Here is a 24,011-nt window from a genome sequence, read left to right on the forward strand (position 1 = left end):
TCGATCACGGTGGCCTCCGAGGTACCACTCAATGACATCATAAACAATCGAGACGCCACCGGCCGTATTGCAAAACGGGCCATCGAGCTCCTACCATTTGAAATAACATATAAACCACGCCGAGCCATTAAATCTCAGGTGTTGGCCGACTTCGTCACCGAATGGACGGAAGCCGAACTGCCTAAAGAGTACGGCACGTACTCCAACTGGGTGATGTACTTCGACAGCTCTCAAATGTTAGCCGGATTGGGGGTCGGTGTCATCCTCACATCCCCTACGGGGGACACCATCCATTACGTACTGCAAATCATGTATACGGACTCAAATAACGCAGCCGAATACGAGGCACTACTGCATGGTCTCCGGATGGCTGTTTCTATGGGCATACAGCGCCTCGAGGTGCACGGGGACTCAAATCTCGCAATATCTCAAATAAACGGAGAATTTGATGCAAAGGATCCAAAGATGGCAGCTTACTGCAATGCCGTGCTCAAAATATCAGCTCGGTTCGAGGGGCTCGAGTTCCATCATGTGGCCCGAGACAGTAACCAAGCAGCGGACATCCTTGCTCGAATGGGCGCTAAACGCGACCCCATCCCGCCTAACACCTTCGTGGAGCGGCTCTTCAAACCATCCATGGTATGGCAGGACGAGAGCGGAAACACTAGTCCGGCGCCGATCACGCCCCCAGATGTCAAACATGATTCAGACATCATCGGAGGCTCGGGCATAGAACCAACGCCTTCCGCACACGTAATCACGGCGGTAATCGCTCCATGGACCGAACCCTTCCTGGCCTACCTTAATAGGCGGGACGCCTTCCATACACGTAATCATGGCGGTAATCGCTCCATGAACCGAACCCTTCCTGGCCTACCTTAATAGGCGGGAGCTCCCAGAGGACCAAAATGAGGCTCGTTGCATCGTTCGACGCTCGAAAGCCTACAAGATTCATGAAGGAGAGCTCTACAAGAAAAGTACTACCGGAGTCCTTCAAAGATGTATCTCCGAAGAGGAAGGGCGATAGACCTTGGCCAAAATCCATGCTGGTCTTGGTGGCCATCACGCCGCAGCTCAGGCCCTTGTAAGTAAGGCCTTCCGTACTAGTTTTTTCTGGCCTACGACCCGAGCAGATGCATAGGACCTCGTCCAATGCTGTGTCGGATGCCATCTTTTCACCAATCAAAGTCATATGCCGCCTATCGCCCTACGAACAATCCCCATTACGTGGCCTTTTGCGGTCTGGGGGATGGACATGGTCGGACCCCTTAAAGGGGGAAGCCATAAGAAAAAATACTTGCTGGTTATGGTAGATGAATTCACTAACTGGATAGAGGCCAAACCAGTTAAAACGGCTGAAGCTGGACCAGTGATAGATTTCATATACTGTGTCGTACACCGCTACGATGTCCCACACAGCATCATCACCGACAACGGCTCTAACTTTACAGCCGATGAGGTAAAAACTTGGTGTGCTAATCTGGGCATCAAGCTCGATTACGCCTCCGTATATCACCCTCAAACAAACGTTCAAGTCAAACGGGCCAATGGCCTGATAATGAGTGGCATTAAACCCAGACTAGTGCGACCGGATACTCTGGGCGCTGCGGACCACACCCAATCGCACGACCGGATACACACCGTTCTTCATGGTGTACGGCGCAAAGGCTGTCTTGCCCTGCGATATTATTCATGACTCACCTCGAGTGCGCATGTATGAGGAGAGAGAGGCAAAGCTTGATTGGCAGGACGACTTAGACGGCCTGGAGGAGGAGCGCGACATCGCAAAAGCCCGTTCCGCATTCGCAAAAGCCCAGAAGCTCGAAGATACCAAAGCAGAGAAGTGCGGGCTAAGACTTATAATGTCGGTGAACTCGTTCTACGCCTACCAGAGAAGAAAAAGGACAAGCTCAAGCCCAAACGGGAGGGTCCCTTCATTATAGATGAAGTTCTCACTGGAGGAGCCTATCGCCTTCGCAATGCATCGGACAATCGCTTGGAGCCGAACCCATGGAACGCTACCAGACTCCGAAGATTCTACGCCTGAGTCCAAACACATTGTTCGTTACCTTTTTCTCCTTTTTTATTTTTTCCCTGTTCTTGTTCATTTCTTTACAACTTCTAGCGTGTGTTCGGGTAAGCCGCACACTTGAGGGGTACACATCCTTAAATATTTACACCCCCACCGTAACTGGGGGCTTCCTTCAATAGAAGCCTATTATTATTTCAAGCATAAAAGCTCACCATATATATGTGTATTGCTTACTCATATACGTCTTGTCTTCGCCATTATATGCACCTCTATGACTTAAGTTTTTGCCAAGCTGGGTTGCCTGGCTCCTGTGCTTATGCCCTACGTTCCCGCTTGTTCGGCTAGGGCATAAAGGGAGCACCTCTGCGATTGTTACAACCGGGTCATCCGGACATGTACCTCAGATGGGTGAAGCCAAAAGCTAGCATTCTTAAGAGAATAATTGGTCGGCGGACAAACGACGAACTGCCTTCGTAGCATTATAAACTAATGAGAATACAAAGACTCTTGTGATTCTTTCGCATCACAGCCTAGTCACGCATACATGCATGCGGACCCAGGTAGAGGAACCCTTAACGGAACTATTCTTCCTGGAAGATGTTTCTTACATTAAAAAGTAATATAACATAACTCCCCGAATACAGCTTGTCTATTCAAGCATTATGACTGGATCGCCTGGTTTCTGAACGTACTTGGTGTTTTCCATCGATATAGCTAGTATTCGGAAACACTCCACCCTTGGGTTTCGGAGGCTAAAGCGGAAAGTCTGCCATGACAATCTTTTACAATTCGGCCGGAGATAAGTTTGCTGATAAGGTGTATTGTCACATAAAATTGCACGCCTACTCTTTATCTATGCCATCTATCAAACTGTCTAGTTTACAGTCCTGCTGTGAAAATTTGGCGGCTATCTTTACTTGATCATACACCAAGCTAACCGGAATTTCTTGTCTGTCTGGTCCCCGCGGTCCGACCCGGGCCATATGATTCGGATCAAGTCCGGTATACCACGTTCTCACCATGGCCCAGACCTCTCGTGCACCCTCTCGACATGCCGATGCCTTCCACAGCTCAAAACGAAGTCGGGCTCCTTTGAATAGCTCCGCGAGCTCCCCCATTAGTCCTGGAGGAGAATCGGATGGCCATAAAGCCTTGGCCATATTCCTCATCGCTTTCCGAGCTCGCTCGTGCACCTTGGATAACTCTTGCAGTAAGTCGCCTTGGAATCTGAACACTTCTCCTTCAGGCCGCCCAGTTAACAAACCTATAGGAACAAATCTCGTAAAAATTCTCCATCAACGGATCTTATGAAAGTAAAAGTGTTGGCGAACATAGTATTTCAAATTTTCCTACGCTCACGCAAGACCTATCTAGGAGATGCATAGCAGCGAGAGGGGGACAGCATCTTCATACCCTTGAAGATTGCAAAGCGGAAATGTTATATCAACGCGGTTGATGTAGTCGTACACCTTCACGATCCGTCCCGATCAAGTACCGAACGTACGGCACCTCCGCGTTCAGCACACGTTCAGCTCGATGACGTCCTTGCCTTCTTGATCCAGCAAGAGGGGCGAAGTAGTAGATGAGTTCCGGCAGCACGACAGCGTGGTGACGGTGTTGGTGAAGAACAATCTCCGCAGGGCTTCGCCTAAGCACTATGAAAACTATGACGGAGGATAAAGTAGAGGGGACGGGGTTGCCGGCAGACGGCTTGGTGTTTATTGATGTGTCTTGGGTGCTAGCCCTGCCCCTCTATTTATATGTTGAGCCCTAGGGTCGAAACTTGGAGTAAAAGCCTCCTCAAAGTCGGTTTTGCCCGAAAGGCAAGAGTCCTACACGGACTCCAGGGCTATACGCCAGGGTTCCTGGCGTCTACCCCCTAGACACCAGGGTTCCTAGCGTCTAGCCTCTGGTCTCTGCAAAACTTCCTTTTGCACTTTCCAAAAGCCTCGTGGGCTTTCCCCTTTGGCCCAAATAAAGTGTTCTCATACCCAAACATTTCATGAGACATCCGGAACCCCTTCCGGTGAATTCCAGAACCCTTCCGGAGATTAAACACTACTATCCCATATATCAATCTTTACCTCCGGACCATTCCGGAGATCCTCGTTATGTCCATGATCTCATCACGGACTCCTAACAACATTCGGTTACCAACATACATAACTCATATAATACTATATCGTCAACGAACGTTAAGCGTGCGGACCCTACGGGTTCGAGAACTATGTAGACATGACCGAGACACCTCTCTGGTCGAGAACCAATAGCGGAACCTGGATGCCCATATTGGTTCCTACATATTCTACGAAGATCTTTATCGGTCGAACCTTATGACAACATACGTTATTCCCTTTGTCATCGGTATGTTACTTGCCCGAGATTCGATCGTCGGTATCTTCATACCTAGTTCAATCTCGTTACCGACAAGCCTCTTTACTCGTTCCGTAATACATCATCCCGCAACTAACTCATTAGTCACATTGCTTGCATAGCTTATTATGATGTGCATTACCGAGAGGGCCCAGAGATACCTCTCCAATACACGGAGTGACAAATCCTAATCTTGATCTATGCCAACCCAAAAAACACCTTCGGAGACACGTGTAGAGCATCTTTATAATCACCCAGTTACGTTGTGACGTTTGATAGCAAACAAGGTGTTCCTCCGGTATTCGGGAATTGCATAATCTCATAGTCAGAGGAATATGTATAAGTCATGAAGAAAGCAATAGCAATAAAACTTAACGATCATAATGCTAAGCTAACGGATGGGTCTTGTCCATCACATCATTCTCCTAATGATGTGATCATGTTCATCAAATGACAACACATGTCTATGGTCAGGAAACATAACCATCTTTGATAAACAAGCTAGCCAAGTAGAGGCATACTAGGGACACTCTGTTTTGTCTATGTATTCACACATGTACCAAGTTTCTGGTTAATACAATTCTAGCATGAATAATAAACATTTATCATGATATAAGGAAATAAATAATAACTTTATTATTGCCTCTAGGGCATATTTCCTTTGGTCTCCCACTTGCACTAGAGTCAATAATCTAGTTCACATTGCCATGTGATTTAACACCAATAGTTCACATCACCATGTGATTAACACCCATAGTTCACATCGCCATGTGACCAACACTCAAAGGGTTTACTAGAATCAGTAATCTAGTTCACATCGCCATTTGATTAACACCCAAAGAGTATTGAGGTGTGATCATGTTTTGCTTGTGAGAGAAGTTTTAGTCTACGAGTCTGCCACATTCAGATCCGTATGTATTTTGCAAATTTCTATGTCTACAATACTCTACACGGAGCTACTCTAGCTGATTGCTCGCACTTTCAATATGTATCTAGATCGAGACTTAGAGTCATCCAGATCGGTGTCAAAGCTTGCATCGACGTAACTCTTTACGACGAACTCTTTATCACCTCCATAACTGAGAAATATTTCCTTAGTCCTCTTAGGTAACTAAGGATAAATTTGACTGTTGTCTAGTGATCCACTCCTGGATCACTATTGTACCCCCTTGCCAAACTCATGGCAAGGTACACAATAGGTTTGGTACACAACATAGCATACTTTATAGAACCTATGGCTGAGGCATAGGGAATGACTTTCATTATCTTTCTATTCTCTGCCGTGGTCGGGTTTTGAGTCTTACTCAACTTCATACCTTACAACTCAGGCAAGAACTCCTTCTTTGACTGATCCATTTTGAACTCCTGCAAACTCTTATCAAGGTATGTACTCATCGAAAAACCTTATCAAGCATCTTGATCTATCTCTATAGATCTTGATGCTCAATATGTAAGCAGCTTCACCGAGTTCTTTCTTTGAAAAACTCCTTTCAAACACTCCTTTATGCTTTCCAGAAAATTCTGCATCATTTCGGATCAACAATATGTCATTCACATATACTTATCAGAAAGGCTGTAGTGCTCCCACTCACTTTCTTGTAAATACAGGCTTCACCGCAAGTCTATATAAAACTATATGCTTTGATCAACTCATCAAAGCGTATATTCCAACTCCAAGATGCTTGCACTAGTCCATAGATGGTTTGCTGGAGCTTTGAACAATTTGTTAGCACCTTTAGGATCGACAAAACCTTCTGGTTGCATCATATACAACTCTTCTTTAAGAAATCCATTAAGGAATGCAAGTTTGACATCCATTTGCCAAATTTCATAAAATGCGGCAATTGCTAACATGATTCGGACAGACTTTTAAGCATTGATACAAGTGAGAAAATCTCATTGTAGTCAACACCTTGAACTTGTAGAAAAAAAATTTCGACAATTCGAGCTTTGTAGATAGTAACACTACTATCAGTGTCTGTCTTCCTCTTAAAGATCCATTTTATTCTCTATGGCTTGCCGATCATCGGGCAAGCCAACCAAAGTCCATACTTTGTTCTCATACATGGATCCTATCTCAGATTTCATGGCCTCAACCATTTTGCGGAATCTGGGCTCATCATCACTTCCTCATAGTTCATAGGTTCATCATGGTCTAGTAACATCACTTCCAGAACAGGATTTCTGTACCACTCTGGTGCGGAATGTACTCTGGTTGACCTACGAGGTTCGGCAGTAACTTGATATGAAGTTTCATGATCATCATCATTGACTTCCTCACTAATTGGTGTAGGCATCATTGGACCTGATTTCTGTGATGAACTACTTTCCAATTCGGGAGAAGGTACAATTACCTTATCAAGTTCTACTTTCCTCCCACTCACTTCTTTCGAGAGAAACTCCTTCTCTAAAAAGGATCCATTCTTAGCAACAAAGATCTTGCCTTCGGATCTGTGATAGAAGGTGTACCCAACATTTTCTTTTGGGTTCCTATGAAGACGCACTTCTCCGATTTGGGTTCGAGCTTATTAGGTTGAAACTTTTCAACATAAGCATTGCAACCCCAAACTTTAAGAAACGACAACTTAGGTTTCTTGCCAAACCACAGTTCATACGGTGTCGTCTCAACGGATTTAGACGGTGCCCTATTTAACGTGAATGCAGCTGTCTCTAATGCATAACCCCAAAACGATAGTGGTAAATCGGTAAGAGACATCATAGATCGCACCATATCTAATAAAGTACGGTTACGACATTCGGACACACCATTATGCAGCGGTGTTCCAGGTGGCATGAGTTTGTGAAACTATTCCACATTGTTTTGATTGAAGGCCAAACTCATAACTCAAATATTTGTCTCCGCGATCAGATCGTAGAAACTTTATTTTCTTGTTACGATGATTCTCCACTTCACTCTGAAATTCTTTGAACTTCTCAAATGTTTCAGACATGTGGTTCATCAAGTAGATATACCTATATCTGCTTAAATCATATGTGAAGTTCAGAAAATAACGATACCTGCCGCGAGCCTCAACACTCATCAGACCGCATACATCGATATGTATTATTTCCAATAAGTCAGTGGCTTACTCCATTGTTCTGGAGAACGGAGTCTTAGTCATCTTGCCCATGAGGCATGGTTCGCAAGCATCAAGTGATTCCAAAAGCCCATCAGCATGAACTTTCTTCATGCGCTTTACACCAATATGACCTAAACGGCAGTGCCACAAATATGTTGCATTGTCATTATCAACTTTGCATCCTTTGGCATCAATATTATGAATATGTGTATCATTACGATCGAGATTTAATAAACCACTTATATTGAGTGTATGACCGTAGAAGGTTTTATTCATGTAAATAGAACAACAATTATTCTTTGACTTAAATGAATAACCGTATTGCAATAAACATGATCCAATCATATTCATGCTCAACGCAAACACCAAATAACATTTATTTTAGGTTCAACACTAATCCCGAAGGTAAAGGGAGTGTGCAATGGTGATCTTATCAACCTTGGAATCACTTCCAACACACATCATCACCTCGCCCTTAACTAGTCTCTGTTTATTTTACAACTCTCGGTTCGAGTTACTACTCTTAGCAACTGAACTAGTATCAAATACCGAGGGGTTGCTATAAACACTAGTAAAGTACACATCAATAACATGTATATCAAATATACCTTTGTTCACTTTGCCATCCTTCTTATCCGCCAAGTATCTAGAGCAGTTCCACTTCCAGTGACCATTTCCTTTGTAGTAGAAGCACTCAGTTTCAGGCTTGGGTCTAGCTTTGGGCTTCTTCATGGGAGTGGCAACTTGCTCGCCATTCTTCTTGAAGTTCCCTTTCTTTCCCTTTGCTCTTTTCTTGAAACTAGTGGTTTTTTAACCATAAACACTTGATGCTCTTTCTTGATTTCTACCTTCACCGATTTCAACATCGCGAAGAGCTCGGGAATCGTTTTCGTCATCCCTTGCATATTATAGTTCATCATGAAGTTCAAGTAACTAGGTGATAGTGACTAGAGAACTTCGTCAATCACTATCTTATCTGGAAGATTAACTCCCACTTGATTCAAGCGATTGTAGTACTCAGACATTCTGAGCACATGCTCACTAGTTGAGCTATTCTCCTCCATCTTGTAGGCTAAGTACTTTGTCAGAGGTCTCATACCTCTCGACTCGGGCATGAGTTTGAAATACTAATTCCAGCTCTTAAAATATCTCATATGCTCTGTGGCGTTCAAAACGTTTTTGAAATCCCGGTTCTGAGCCGTAAAGCATGGTGCGCTGAACTATCAAGTAGTCATCATACCGAGCTTTATCAAATGTTCATAACGTCTGTATCTGCTCCTGCAATAGGTCTGTCACCTAGCGGTGCATCAAGGACATAATTTTTCTGTGCAGCAATGAGGATAATCCTATGGTCACGGACCTAGTCAGCATCATTGCTACTATCATCTTTCAACTTAGTTTTCTCTAGGAACATATCAAAATATAAAACAACAGAGCTATACGCGAGCTATTGATCTACAACATAGGTATGCAAAAACTATCAGGACTAAGTTCATGATAAATTAAAGTTCAATTAATCATATTACTTAAGAACTCCCACTTAGATAGACATCCCTCTAGTCATCTAAATGATCACGTGATCCATATCAACTAAACCATGTCCGATCATCACGTGAGATAGAGAAGTTTTCAATGGTGAACATCACCATGTTGATCATATCTACTATATGATTCACGCTCGACCTTTCTATCTCAGTGTTCCGAGGCCATATCTGCATATGCTAGGCTCGTCAAGTTTAACCCGAGTATTCTGCGTGTGCAAAACTGGCTTGCACCCGTTGTATGTGAACGTAGAGCTTATCACACCCGATCATCACGTGGTGTCTCAGCACGAAGAACTGTCGCAACGGTGCATACTCAGGGAGAACACTTATACTTTGAAATTTAGTGAGGGATCATCTTATAATGCTACTGCCGTACTAAGCAAATTAAGATGTATAAAAGATAAACATCACATGCAATCAAAATAAGTGATATGATATGGCCATCATCATCTTGTGCCTTTGATCTCCATCTCCAAACCACCGTCATGATCACCATCGTCACCGGCTTGACACCTTGATCTTTATCGTAGCATCGTTGTCGTCTCGCCAACTATTGCTTCTACGACTATCGCTACCACTTCGTGATAAAGTAAAGCAATTACATGGCAATTGCATTTCATACAATAAAGCGACAACCATAAGGCTCCTGCCAGTTGCCGGTAACTTTTACAAAACATCATCATCTCATACAACAAATTATATATCATCATGTCTTGACCATATCACATCACAGCAAGCCCTACAAAAACAAGTTAGACATCCTCTACTTTGTTGTTGCAAGTTTTACGTGGCTGCTACGGGCTTCTAGCAAGAACTGTTCTTACCTACGCATCAAAACCACAATGAATTTTTGTCAAGTGTGCTGTTTTAACCTTCAAAAAGGACCGGGCGTAGTCAAACTCGATTCAACTAAAGTTGGAGAAACAGACACCCACTAGCCACCTGTGTGCGAAGCACGTCAGTAGAACCAGTCTCATGAACGTGGTCATGTAATGTCGGTCTGGGCCGCTTCATCCAACAATACCGCTGAATCAAAGTAAGACGTTGCTGGTAAGCAGTATGACTATTATCGCCCACAACTCATTGTGTTCTACTCGTGCATATAACATCTACACATAGACCTGGCTCGGATGCCACTGCTGAGGAACGCAGTATTTCAAAATTTTCCTACGCACACGCAAGATCTATCTAGGAGATGCATAGCAACGAGAGGGGGAGAACATCTTCATAGCCTTGAAGATTGCAAAGCGGAAGCGTTATATCAACGCGGTTGATGTAGTCGTACACCTTCATGATCCGTCCCGATCAAGTACCGAACGTACGGCACCTCCGCGTTCAGCACACGTTCAGCTTGATGAAGTCCTTGCCTTCTTGATCCAGCAAGAGGGGCGAAGTAGTAGATGAGTTCCGGCAGCACGACAGTGTGGTGACGGTGTTGGTGAAGAACAATCTCCGCAGGGCTTCGCCTAAGCACTACGAAAACTATGACGGAAGATAAACTAGAGGGGACGGGGTTGCCGGCACATGGCTTGGTGTTTCTTGATGTGTCTTGGGTGCTAGCCCTGCCCCTCTATTTCTATGTTGATCCCTGGGGTCGAAACTTGGAGTAAAAGCCTCCTCAAAGTCGGTTTTGTCCGAAAGGCAAGAGTCCTACACGGACTCCAGGGCTAGACGCCAGGGTTCCCGGCGTCTACCCCCTAGACGCGAGGGTTCCTGGCGTCTAGCCTCTGGTCTTCGCAAAACTTCCTTTTGCACTTTCCAAAAGCCTCGTGGGCTTTCCCCTTTGGCCCAAATAAAGTGTTCTCGTACCCAAACATTTCGGGAGACATCCGGAACCCCTTCCGGTGAATTCCAGAACCCTTCCCAAGATTAAACACTACTATCCCATATATCAATCTTTACCTCCGGACCATTTCGGAGCTCCTCGTTATGTCCATGATCTCATCAGGGACTCCGAACAACATTCGGTTACCAACATACATAACTCATATAATAATATATCGTCAATGAACGTTAAGCATGTGGACCCTGCGGGTTCGAGAACTATGTAGACATGACCGAGACACCTCTCTGGTCAATAACCAATAGCGGAACCTGGATGCCCATATTGGTTCCTACATATTCTACGAAGATCTTTATTGGTCGAACCTTATGACAACATACGTTATTCCCTTTGTCGTCGGTATGTTACTTGCCCGAGATTCGATCGTCAGTATCTTCATACCTAGTTCAATCTCATTACCGACAAGTCTCTTTACTCGTTCTGTAATACATCATCCCATAACTAACTCATTAGTCACATTGCTTGCACAGCTTATTATGATGTGCATTACCGAGAGGGCCCAGAGATACCTCTCCAATACACGGAGTGACAAATCCTAATCTTGATCTATGCCAACCCAAAAAACACCTTCGGAGACACGTGTAGAGCATCTTTATAATCACCCAGTTACGTTGTGACGTTTGATAGCAAACAAGGTGTTCCTCCGGTATTCGGGAATTGCATAATCTCATAGTCAGAGGAATATGTATAAGTCATGAAGAAAGCAATAGCAATAAAACTTAACGATCATAATTCTAAGCTAAAGGATGGGTCTTGTCCATCACATCATTCTCCTAATGATGTGATCATGTTCATCAAATGACAACACATGTCTATGGTCAGGAAACATAACCATCTTTGATAAACAAGCTAGTCAAGTAGAGGCGTACTAGGGACACTCTGTTTTGTCTATGTATTCACACATGTACCAAGTTTCCGGTTAATACAATTCTAGCATGAATAATAAACATTTATCATGATATAAGGAAATAAATAATAACTTTATTATTGCCTCTAGGGCATATTTCCTTCAAAAAGTTCTGGGACCTACTAAATATGTCGCCTTTTAGCTTTCGGTTCTCCTTCAAAGCATCTGATAGTTGGGCCCTTATGTCCTTCAGCACCTCGGCTTGCTTGATATTGGCATCCTGTAGTTTTTCTTCTCATTAATCGTCCGGGTTAATACAAGTTGACCGGCAGCCTCTTGCCCTTCGGCATGTTGCTTGTTCGCTTGAGCGGCCTTTAGCCTCTCCTCCAACTGATCTGCCGGTCCTGCTGCCGTAAATAAAACAATGCATTTTCAAAAATCCTTATCAGCACAGGATCCTATTTTCCGGACACGGTTGTGCTTACCATTCGAAGCCTTCGGGGATTTCTTCAAATCTTCTAGTTCGGCCGTGGCAATAGCTAGCTTGGTCCGACATTCTTCAAGCTCCTGAGACAACGTGTTATTTTTCGCCGTGAGTATCTGATAACATTAAACGACCCTTGAATCAGTCGGGTCAACTGCTTCAAGTCTCAGGGGCTACTGGCATATGATTATTAGATTCACACTAAGTTTTTACCCGCATATCTTTTGAAAGCTGGTGAGTGGATCCGGCAAGTCCATCCCGAGGAGCTCAGATGTATGCATCTGCTGAGCTGAGGGCATTGAACACCTCTTCGGTGAAACTTGGGCCGCGCATGGCCTCTTTCCTCCACCGATGATTCATCATGCTCTCCACTTCGGAATTGGTGATGGATACATTATCCGAATCCTCTTGGGGATTACAATCCGGCATTTTTCCCATATCGACCCTAGTCCTTATGTAGGGTCCGGGACCGTATTGGTCGATGCACGGCCGGCAAGGTCACCGAATATAGTCCAGCGTATGCTCTTTCTGCAAGATGGCCCAACGAAAAACGTCACGATTCGATCTGTCTACCGGGTACGTGTTAAAAACTATACCTCTTCGATGACAGCGAGGGCTCGGTAGTATTGCCGTTGGCCTTTCTTTTCAAAGACTCTCCCCGCGCAGGTGTCGCCTTCTTAGGAGACACCTTTGACATAGCTCGGCGCGACGAGCGTCGCCCCTTCGAAGCACAAGACAGTGCGGTGGGTTAGGCGCAATGGGAAAACTCTTTTGGAGGAGATGTCTCCTGGGTACTTACATGAGAGGAAGGGAGAAGGCCGGGGTAATCGGCTGTAATGGCTACTTCCGTGCCATCATAGCTAGCCTGATAAAAAAACTCCCTCCTTAAGCTCAATAAATATGTCCGGATCTTTTTCATAACCAGGATCTAGGTCCCGAATATGGTCCTATGCCTGCGGAGCGGGGCTGTAGATCTCCTCGACAATCTTTCTCCATTCCTGTCAAAGAGCAGCCGGATTAAATTCGGCTAGCATAGACTCTGGAGGAAGGCTGAGTAAAGCCAATAACGGAAAAACTCACCCAGGGAATGGGGTCGTACATGGAAAATCCATCCCGACATGTTAAACGAGCGAAGTCTTCTTTCTCCCCTTTGTACAGATCGCCAAGATGGCGGCCAGGGCGGCAAAATTATATGGACCTTTGCGCAGACAACCGGATGCATCGTCCTCCCCATTATAATTCCACATGGGGAGACCTCTAGATTGAAGCGGCTGAACACATCGGGTTATGGAAATTAACATTACCTCAATTATAGACAACCCAGAGTAGTTGGCAAGTACTCTGATCTTGCTCGCTAGTCTCGAAACCTCTGCACTATTTTCTTCTTCGAGGCTTCGGGGACGCCAGCTGGCGCGCTTCTTTAAAGGAGAGCTGGAGAATTCGGGAAGACCACGATGGATTGGGTCTGGAAGAATAACGTCTTCAATATAAAACCACTCCGAGGGCCACTCTTCGGATGCCTTCTTCGGAGTGTCGGACAGGTATCCAGTCCCGGCTATGCGCCATACTTTGGCGCCGCCCACCTCGAATATGGATCCCTTTTGGGAGCGGGGGACGAGGTAGAAAAATTTCCTCCATAGCTCGAAATGAGCCTCGTAGCCCAGGAACAGCTCGCAAAGAGCAACGAAGCCCACGATATGCAGGATGGAGCCTGGCGTGAGATTGTGCAGTTGAAGGCCGTAATACTCCAGTAGACCTCTGAGGAAAGGATGGATAGGGAACCCTACGCCTCTCAATAGGAAGGAAACAAAGCACACCCGCTCCTCTTTAGAAGGATTGGGAAATTCTCCGCCAAGGCTTCGCCATCGATGGAAGTTAATCCAGCCCGAACGGAGACTAGATCCGCGGGAGGAAGGTACCCCTGCATCTGAAGTTTGCTCAGATGGGCATGGGATACCGAACAACTTTCCCGGTCGCCTTTTTGAGGGCTGTTAGGTCGCGAGGAGGAGCTAGGAGCGCTGGCCATGTTTGGGCGATTTCCTTTGACAGGTTCTAAGGAGTTCCGCGTGGTGGGGAATGGTTGCTGAGATCCAATCTCTCTATATAGGCGCCTTTCCTCCCTGGTCAAGGGGTTATTTGTAAAAACACTGAGACTGTTCACATTCATTTGACACGTGGAAGCCGAGGCGACGGCAGTGAAGACACGGTATCTAATGAGCAGCCGAACTGTTGTGAATCTGAAGTGCGATGGGGAACCCGCCTTGCAAAGCCGAAGACATAAAGTCGGATACTACATCGTCATTGAAGGAAAGTTCGGGGGCTACTGAGGGAGTCCTGGATTAGGGGTCCTCGGATGGTCGGGCTATGTGACGTGGGCCGGACTAATAGGCCCTGAAGGTACAAGATAGAAGGCCTTTCCCCGTGTCCGGATGGGGCTCTCCTTGGCGTGGATAGCAAGCTTGGCGGCTAGTCGTATAATTTCCTTTCTCTGTAAACCGACTTTGTACAACCCTGGCCCTCTCCGGTGTCTATATAAACCGGAGGGTTTGGTCCATAGGGACGATCATAATCATACAGGCTAGGCATCTAGGGTTTAGCCATTACGATCTTGAGGTAGATCAACTCTTGTAACCCCTATACTCGTCAAAGTCAATCAAGTAGGAAGTAGGGTATTACCTCCATTAAGAGGGCCCAAACATGGGTAAACATCGTGTGACCCGCCTCCTGTTACCTTCGATCCTCAAACGCATAGTTCGGGACCCCCTACCCGAGATCGGCCGGTTTTGACACCGATAGATGTCTTCTTCTTCTGTTGCCGGAACTTGATCTCCCGCGGCCTTCTTGATCTTATCACCCTTGTTGATCTCCCCAAGTTCTTCTCTCTTCATCTCTATCTTCATGAGCCAAGCATCGTCGCCCACATTGTTAGAGGAGGGAGACGACATGATCCCTTGCCTTGAAAACTCTGGCAGAAAACAGCTTGAAACAAAAACAGGAGGTATTGTCGTGGTACGGTGGTCAAAACCTTCGGGAGATTATATAATGAATTTTTACCAACCATAAGAAGTATTATGCAAGAAAATGGAGTCCGGAGGGCACACGAGGTGGCCACAAGGTCGGGGGGCGCGCCCGGGGGGTAGGGCGCGCCCTCCACCCTTGTGGTGGCCTCGTGTCTCTTTCTGACTACTTTTAATTTTCCTAATTTTTTAAATATTCCAAAACAGAGAAAATTTATCATTGGAAATGTTTTGGAGTTGGTTTACTTACCGTACCACATACCTATTCCTTTTCGGAGGCTGAAACGTTCTGGAAAGTGTCCCTTATGTACTCCTCCGGGGTGATGGTATCAATTATATTGGTCTCAACATTTATGGGAGTACGTGAGATATAATGTTTGAGTCTTTGACCGTTTGCCACCTTCGGATTTTTACCTTCGGCATTAATGATTTTTATGGCACCGGAACGATAGACATCCTCGATAATGTAAGGGCCTTCCCATTTAGAGAGAAGTTTTCCTACAAAAAATCTTGAACGAGAGTTGTATAGTAAAACATGATCACCTACACTGAACTCACGCTTTTGTATCCTTTTGTCATGCCATCTTTTAACTTTTTCTTTAACAACTTGGCATTCTCATAGGCTTGGGTTCTCCATTCATCAAGTGAGCTAATGTCAAATAACCTCTTCTCACCGGCAAGTTTGAAATCATAGTTGATCTCTTTAATAGCCCAATATGCCTTATGTTCTAGTTCAAGAGGTAAATGCCATGCTTTTCCATAAACCATTTTATAAAGAGACATACCCATAGGATTCTTATAAGCAGTTCTATAAGCCCACAAAGCATCATCAAGTTTCTTAGACCAATTCTTTCTAGATCATTAACAGTCTTTTGCAAAATTAATTTAATCTCTCTATTGCTCAATTCTACTTGACTACTAGACTGAGGATGATAAGGACATGCAATTCTATGATTAACATCATACTTAGCAAGCATTTTACGGAAAGCACCATGAATAAAATGTGAACCACCATCAGTCATTAAATATCTGGGGACTCCAAACCTCGGAAAAATAACTTCTTTAAGCATCTTAATAGAAGTGTTATGATCAGCACTACCAGTTGGAATAGCTTCTACCCACTTAGTAACATAATCAACAGCAACTAAAATATGTGTATACCCATTAGAGGAAGGAAAAGGTCCCATATAATCAAAGCCCCAAACATCAAATGGTTCAATAACAAGTGAATAATTCATAGGCATTTCCTGACGTCTACTAATATTACCAATCCTTTGGCATTCATCACAAGACAAGACAAACTTACGGGCATCTTTAAAGAGAGTGGGGCCAATAGAACCCAGATTGCAATAGCTTATGTGCAGTTCTATCTCCAGCGTGGTGTCCTCCGTAAGACTCGGAGTGGCACTTGCGTAGGATCTGTTCCTGTTCATGCTCAGGTACACAACGTCTAATAACACCATCTACTCCTTCTTTATAAAGGTGTGGGTCATCCCAGAAGTAATGTCTTAAATCATAGAATTTTTTTTCTTTTGTTGGTATGTGAACCTAGGTGGTATAAATTTAGCGACAATATAATTAGCTTAATCAGCATACCATGGAGCATTACGAGAAGCATTTATGACATTTAATTGTTCATCAAGAAAGCTATCATCAATAGGTAGTGGGTCATCAAGAACATTTTCTAACCTAGACAAGTTGTCTGCAACGGGGTTCTCAACTCCCTTTTTATCAAAAATATGCTAATCAAATTCTTGTAGCAAGAGAACCCATCTAATGAGTCTAGGTTTAGCATCTTTCTTTTCCAAAATATATTTAATAGCAGCATGATCAGTGAACAATTACTTTGGAATCAACAATATAAGGTCTAAACTTATCACATGCAAATACAACTGCTAAAAATTCTTTTTCACTAGTAGCATAATTTCTCTGGGCACTGTCTAGAGCTTTACTTGCATACTAAATAACATTTAATTTTTTATCAACTCTTTGTCCTAGAACAGCACCAACATCATAATCACTAGCATCGCACATAATTTCAAAGGGTAAATTCCAATCAGGTGGCTGAACAATAGGTGGAGAGATAAAGGCTTTCTTAAGAATTTCAAATGCTTCTACACAATCATCATAAAAAACAAAAGGAACATCTTTTTGTAAGAGATTAGTGAGAGGCCTAGAAATTTTAGAGAAGTCTTTAATAAACCTCCTATAGAAACCAGCATGACCAAGGAAACTTCTTATACCTTTGATATCTTTAGGACATGGCATCTTTTCAATAGCATCAACTTTAGCTTTATCAACTTCGATACCTCTTTCAGAAATTTTATGCCCCAAGACAATACCTTCATTAACCATAAAGTGACACTTCTCCCAATTCAAGACAAGATTAGTTTCTTCACATCTCTGCAAAACTCGATCAAGGTTGCTTAAGCAATCATCAAAAGAAGTTCCATAAACGGAGAAATCATCCATGAAAACCTCAACAATCTTTTCACAAAAGTCAGAGAATATAGCAGTCATACATCTTTGAAAGGTAGCAGGTGCATTACATAAACCAAAAGGCATACGTCTATACGCAAAGGTACCGAAAGGACAGGTAAAAGTGGTTTTCTCTTGATCTTCTTTTGACACGGGTATTTGAGAGAAACCAGGTTTTCTCTTGATCTTCATTTGACACGGGTATTCGAGAGAAACCAGAATAACCATCTAGAAAGCAAAAATGAGTATGTTTGGATAATATTTCTAGCATTTGATCGATAAAAGGTAAAGGGTAATGATCTTTTCTAGTGGCTTTATTCAATTTTTGAAAATCAATTACCATTCTATAACCTGTAACAATTCTTTGAGGAATCAATTCATTCTTATCATTAGGAACAACGGTAATACCTCCCTTCTTAGGGACACAATGAACATGACTTACCCATTGACTATCAGCAATAGGATAAATTATACCTACCTCCAGGAGCTTTAGTATTTCATTTCTTACCACTTCTTTCATCTTAGGATTTAACCGTCGTTGATGATCAACAATTGGTTTAGCATCTTTCTCCAATTTAATTTTGTGCTGACATAGAGTGGGACTGATGCCCTTAAGATCATCAAGAGTATATCCAATAGCGGCACGGTGCTTCTTCAGAGTTTTCAATAATTTCTTTTCTTCATGCTCTGAAAGGTTAGCACTAATAATAACAGGATATATCTTCTTTTCATCAAGATAAGCATATTTCAGAGTATCAGGTAATTGTTTAAGCTCAAACACGGGGTCACCCTTGGGTGGAGGAGGATCTCCAAGGATTTCAACAGGCCAATTGTGTTTCAAAATAGGCCCTTGCTTAAAGAATACTTCATCTATTTCTCTTCTTTCATTCATAAACATATCGTTTTCATGGTCTAGCAAATATTGTTCTAAAGGATCATCAGGAGGCACGGCAATAGAAGCAAGACCAGTAATTTCATCTTTATTAGGAAATTCTTTATCATGGGTTGTCTATGAAATTTAGAGAAATTAAAATCATGAGACATATCCCCCAAACCAACAGTAACAATATCTTTCTCGCAGTCTATCTTAGCATTAACAGTATTCAAGAAGGGTCTACCAAATATAATGGGACAAAAGTTATCTTGTGGGGAGCCAAGAACAAGAAAATCAGTAGGATATTTTATCTTCCCACACAAGACTTCAACATCTCTAACAATCCCAATTGGTGATATAGTATCTATATTAGCAACCTTAATAGTAACATCAATATCTTCTATCTCAGCAGGTGCAATATCATTCATAATTTCTTTATATAGGGTCTAAGGAATTGCACTCACACTAGCACCCACATCACATAAGCCATGATAACAATGATCTCCTATTTTAACAGAAACAACAGGCATGCCAACAACAGGTATATGTTTGTCTTTAGTATCGGGTTTATCAATTCTAGCAGCTTCAACACAGAAATAAATAACATGCCCATCAATATTATCAACCAAGAGATCTTTAACCATAGAAATACTAGGTTCAACTTTAATTTGTTCAGAAGGTGTAGGTGTTTTAATATAACTTTTATGAACCACAGTTGAAGCTTTAGCATGATCCTTTATTCTAACAAGGAATGGCGATTTCTCAATATAAGCAGTGGGAACAATAGGATCAACATTATAAATAATAGTTTCTTCTTCAACTTTAACAGGTTCAGCTATTTCAACTTCAATGGGAGAATGATATTTAAACCACTTCTCCTTAGGGAGATCGACATGAGTAGCAAATGATTCATAGAAAGAAGCTACTATCTCAAAGTCAAGTCCATATTTGGTGCTAAAATCACGAAAAGCATTGGTATCCATAAAAGATTTAACACAATCAAACTTAAGATTTATACCTGACTCCTTACCTTCATCGAGATCCCAATCTTCAGAGTTGCGTTTAATTCTTTCCAATAAATCCCATTTGAATTCAATATCCTTCTTCATATAGGAACCAGTACAAGAAGTATCGAGCATGGATCGATCATTATGAGAAAGTCGAGCATAATTTTTTTGAATAATAATTTCTTTTGAGAGCTCATGATTGGGCCATGAATATAACATTGACTTAAGCCTTCCCCAAGCTTGAGCGATACTTTCTCCTTCACGAGGCCAAAAATTATATATATATAATTTCGATCACGATGAAACAGATGCATATGATAAAACTTCTGATGAAATTCCAATTTCAATCGGTTGTAGTTCCATGATCCAATATCATCCAATAGCCTATACCATGTCAATGTCTTTCCCTTCAAAGATAAAGGGAAGACTTTCTTCTTGACAACATCCTCAGGCATACCTGCAAGCTTAAATAATCCACAAACTTCATCCACATAGATTAGGTGCATATCGGGATGTAATGTTTCGTCTCCTGCATAAGGATTAGCTAGAAGTTTCTCTATCATGCCCGAAGGAATTTCATAATAAATATTTTCAGTAGGTGCAGTAGGTTGAGGAGCAACTAATTGTGGTTCCGGTCGAGGTGAAGATACCCCGAACAAACCCCTCAAAGGATTATTTTCCATAATAACAAGTGACAGTAAATTTCAGAACACTATATAAATGTTTCCTTACCAAATTCCACTTACCAAAGGCGCTTCACTCCCCGGAAACTGCGCCAGAAAAGAGTATTGATGACCCACAAGTATCGGGATCTATCGTAGTCCTTTCGATAAGTAAGAGTGTCGAACCCAACGAGGAGAAGAAGGAAATGACAAGTGGTTTTCAGCAAGGTATTCTCTGCAAGCACTGAAATTATCAGTGACAGATAGTTTTGTGATAAGATAATTCATAACGGGTAACAAGTAAATAAAGTAACTAAGGTGCGGCAAGGTGGCCCAATCCTTTTTGTAGCAAAGGACAAGCCTGGATGAACTCTTATATAAAGCAAAGCGGCCCCGAGGACAGATGGGAATTGTTGTCAAGTTAGTTTTCATCATGGGTTCGTTACTTTGATAATTTGATATGTGGGTGGACCGGTGCTTGGGTGCTGCCCTTCCTTGGACAAGCCTCCCACTTATGATTAACCCCTCTCGCAAGCATCCGCACCCATGAAAGAAGAATTAAGGTAAACCTAACCATAGCATGAAACATATGGATCCAAATCAGCCCCTTACGAAGCAACGCATAAACTAGGGTTTAAGCTTCTGTCACTCTAGCAACCCATCATCTACTTATTACTTCCTAATGCCTTCCCCTAGGCCGAAATAATGGTGAAGTTTCATGTAGTCGACGTTCACATAACACCACTAGAGGAGAGACAACATACATCTCATCAAAATATCGAACGAATACCAAATTCGCATGATTACTTATAACAAGACTTCTCCCATGTCCTCAGGAACAAACATAACTACTCACAAAGCATATTCATAATCATAATCAGATGAGTATTAATTATCGTTAAGGATCTGAACATATGATGTTCTACCGAATAAACCAACTAACATCAACTACAAGGAGTAATCAACACTACTAGCAACCCACGGGTACCAATCTGAGGTTTTGGGACCAAGATCGAATACAAGAGATGAACTAGGGTTTGAGAAGAGATGGTGCTGGTGAAGATGTTGATGGAGATTGACCCTCTCTCGATGAGAGGATCGATGGTGATGACGATGGTGATGATTTCCCCCTCCCGGAGGGATGTTTCCCCGGCAGAACAGCTCCGCTGGAGCCCTAGATTGGTTCTGCCTAGGTTCCGCTTTGAGACGGCGGTGCTTCGCCCCAAAAACTTCTTGATTTTTTCTAGGGTGAAAAACACCCTATAGCAGAAGATGGGCACCGGAGGCCTGCCAGTGGGCCCACAAGGTCGGGGGGCGCACCCAGGGGGTAGGGCATGCCCTCCACCCTTGTGGCTGGCTGGTGGCCCCCCTCTGGTTCTTTCTTCACCCAATATTTTTATATATTCCAAAAATAAGCTTTTGGAGTTGTGCAAAATAGGTCTATAATATCTGCACCTTTTCCAGTCCAGAATTCCAGTTGTCGGCATTCTCCCTCTTCATGTAAACCTTATAAAATAAGAGAGAATAGCCATAAGTATTGTGATATAATGTGTAATAACAGCCCATAATGCAATAAATATTGACATAAAAGCATGATGCAAAATGGACGGATCACCCCTCTGGTCCAAGGCCTCCATGGCGGAGGAGGGGCGGGAGCCCCTCCGAGATTGGATCTCCCTCTCTGTTCTCTTCTGTTTCGCGTTCCTGTTTTCTGGCCGAAAACCGTTTCTTATATTCTCGAAGATCCGTAACTCCGATTGTGGTGAGATTTTGTGACGCCCTCGATTCAATCGTACACTAATCATACACGCAAATGTGTATGATCAAGATCAAGGACTCACGGGAAGATATCACAACACAACTCTAGACACAAAATAAAATAATAGAAGCTTTATATTACAAGCCAGGGGCCTCGAGGGTTCGAATACATAAGCTCGAAATCACAAGAGTCAGCGGAAGCAACAATATCTGAGCATAGATATGAGTTAGACAAGTTTGCCTTAAGAAGGCTAGCACAAAAGCAACAATGATCGAAAAGGCAAGGCCTCCTGCCTAGGAGCCTCCTAACTACTCCTGGTCGTCGACGGTCTCCACGTAGTAATATGCATCGGCGGTGGCATCTGGCTCCTGGGCTCCGACATCTGATTGCATCAACCGGAAAGAAGAAGAAAGGGGGAAAGGGGGAGCAAAGCAACCGTGAGTACTCATCCAAAGTACTCGCAAGCAAGGATCTATAATACATATGCAACATTATCAAAGGAAGGCTGTATATGTGGTTGGGCTGCAGAAATGCCAGAATAGAGAGGAGGCCTAGTCCTATCAAAGACTAGCATCTTCTGGAAACCACCATCTTGCAGCAACAGGAGGGAGTAGAGTAGCATAAAGTAAAGTAGTAGTAGTGTTATCAACCTCGGCCAGAGATCCTTTCTCGACTCCCTGCGAGAAAGCAATCCCAGAGCCATACTATCCAGTTATCATCACAATCCATTACTCATCACAAGTATCCAGTTCTAGTTGTATCGATCGGGATACAACTCCAAGTGTCCGTTACCGTAGGACAGGCTATCGATAGATGTTTTCTTCCCTGCAGGGGTGCACCAACTTACCCACCACGCTCGCTTAACTCCGGCCGGACACACTTTCCTGGGTCATGCCCGGCCTCGGCCAAACAATACGCCGCAACCCGACCTAGGCTTAATAGAGAGGTCAAGCACGCCGGACTAAACCTATGCTCAAAGGGGTCATGGGCCATCTCCCCGGGAACTCCTGCACGTTGCGTGGGCGGCCGGTGAGCAGACCTAGCTACCTCCTTAAAAAAAGGCGGAAGCTTACCAGTCCAACCCGACGCGCGCCGCTCAGTCGCATGACGTCTATTAAGCTTCGGCTGATGCATACGACGTAGAACGCCCATACTATGCCCACGTGATGGTTAGTGCTATCAGGCCAGAGGCCCCTCGGATCAAATATCCAAATCGTAGTGGATTAGGAGCATGCGGTAACAAGCAGAGACTCACGAAAGATGTGACCCCGTCGCCCCGTCTCGAGGACTTGCGGCAAGGGCTAAGAATGCCCGGCCACGCCTCGTAATTATCTCGCGGGCACCTTCCAGGTCAACCCGACTCCACATCACTCGCAATTAAGCTCGCGCGGGTACCCCTCAGGGTCGACCCGTCTTTAGTAAGATGGTTCAGTGTAAAGTCATAGTAACCATAGTAACCGTGTGTCTAACACCAAGAGGAAAACCTGAGGAATCACCCTTGACGGATTCCACTCGATGTAATCATCAAGGTGAACGTAAGAGGAACCACCCCCGAGGTTCACACTTGAGGGGTTGCACGACAGAGTCGTATCGGAAGTGGTTAAGGCGGAATCACCCTCGATGACCACGACTGAATAGCTACACTACAGGGTTAACATCAGAAGTGTTGTAGAGGTCTCACCCTTGGCACTCGATAGTAACCTAGTAGTGTCGAGCAACTAAGGGGAAAGTGATGTGCGGTGCCGGGGACTGGTCTTCGATCCCGTTGATCGGGTCTTCAATGATGAAGCAGGGGCAACAAGGACAAGGTGGGGGTCACTGATGGATCACTAACCAACCTATACTAAGCAGTTTTAGGATAAACAGACAGGGTACAATGAGCAGGTTACAAAAGCAGGCTATGCATCAGAATAGGAGCAAACAATAACAGTAGCAAAATCTAATGCAAGCATGATAGAATGGAATGGGCGATATCAGGATGATCAAAGGGGGGCTTGCCTGGTTGCTCTGG

Source organism: Triticum aestivum, chromosome 5D (assembly GCF_018294505.1).
Source record: "Triticum aestivum cultivar Chinese Spring chromosome 5D, IWGSC CS RefSeq v2.1, whole genome shotgun sequence".
NCBI classification, from domain to species: domain Eukaryota; kingdom Viridiplantae; phylum Streptophyta; class Magnoliopsida; order Poales; family Poaceae; genus Triticum; species Triticum aestivum.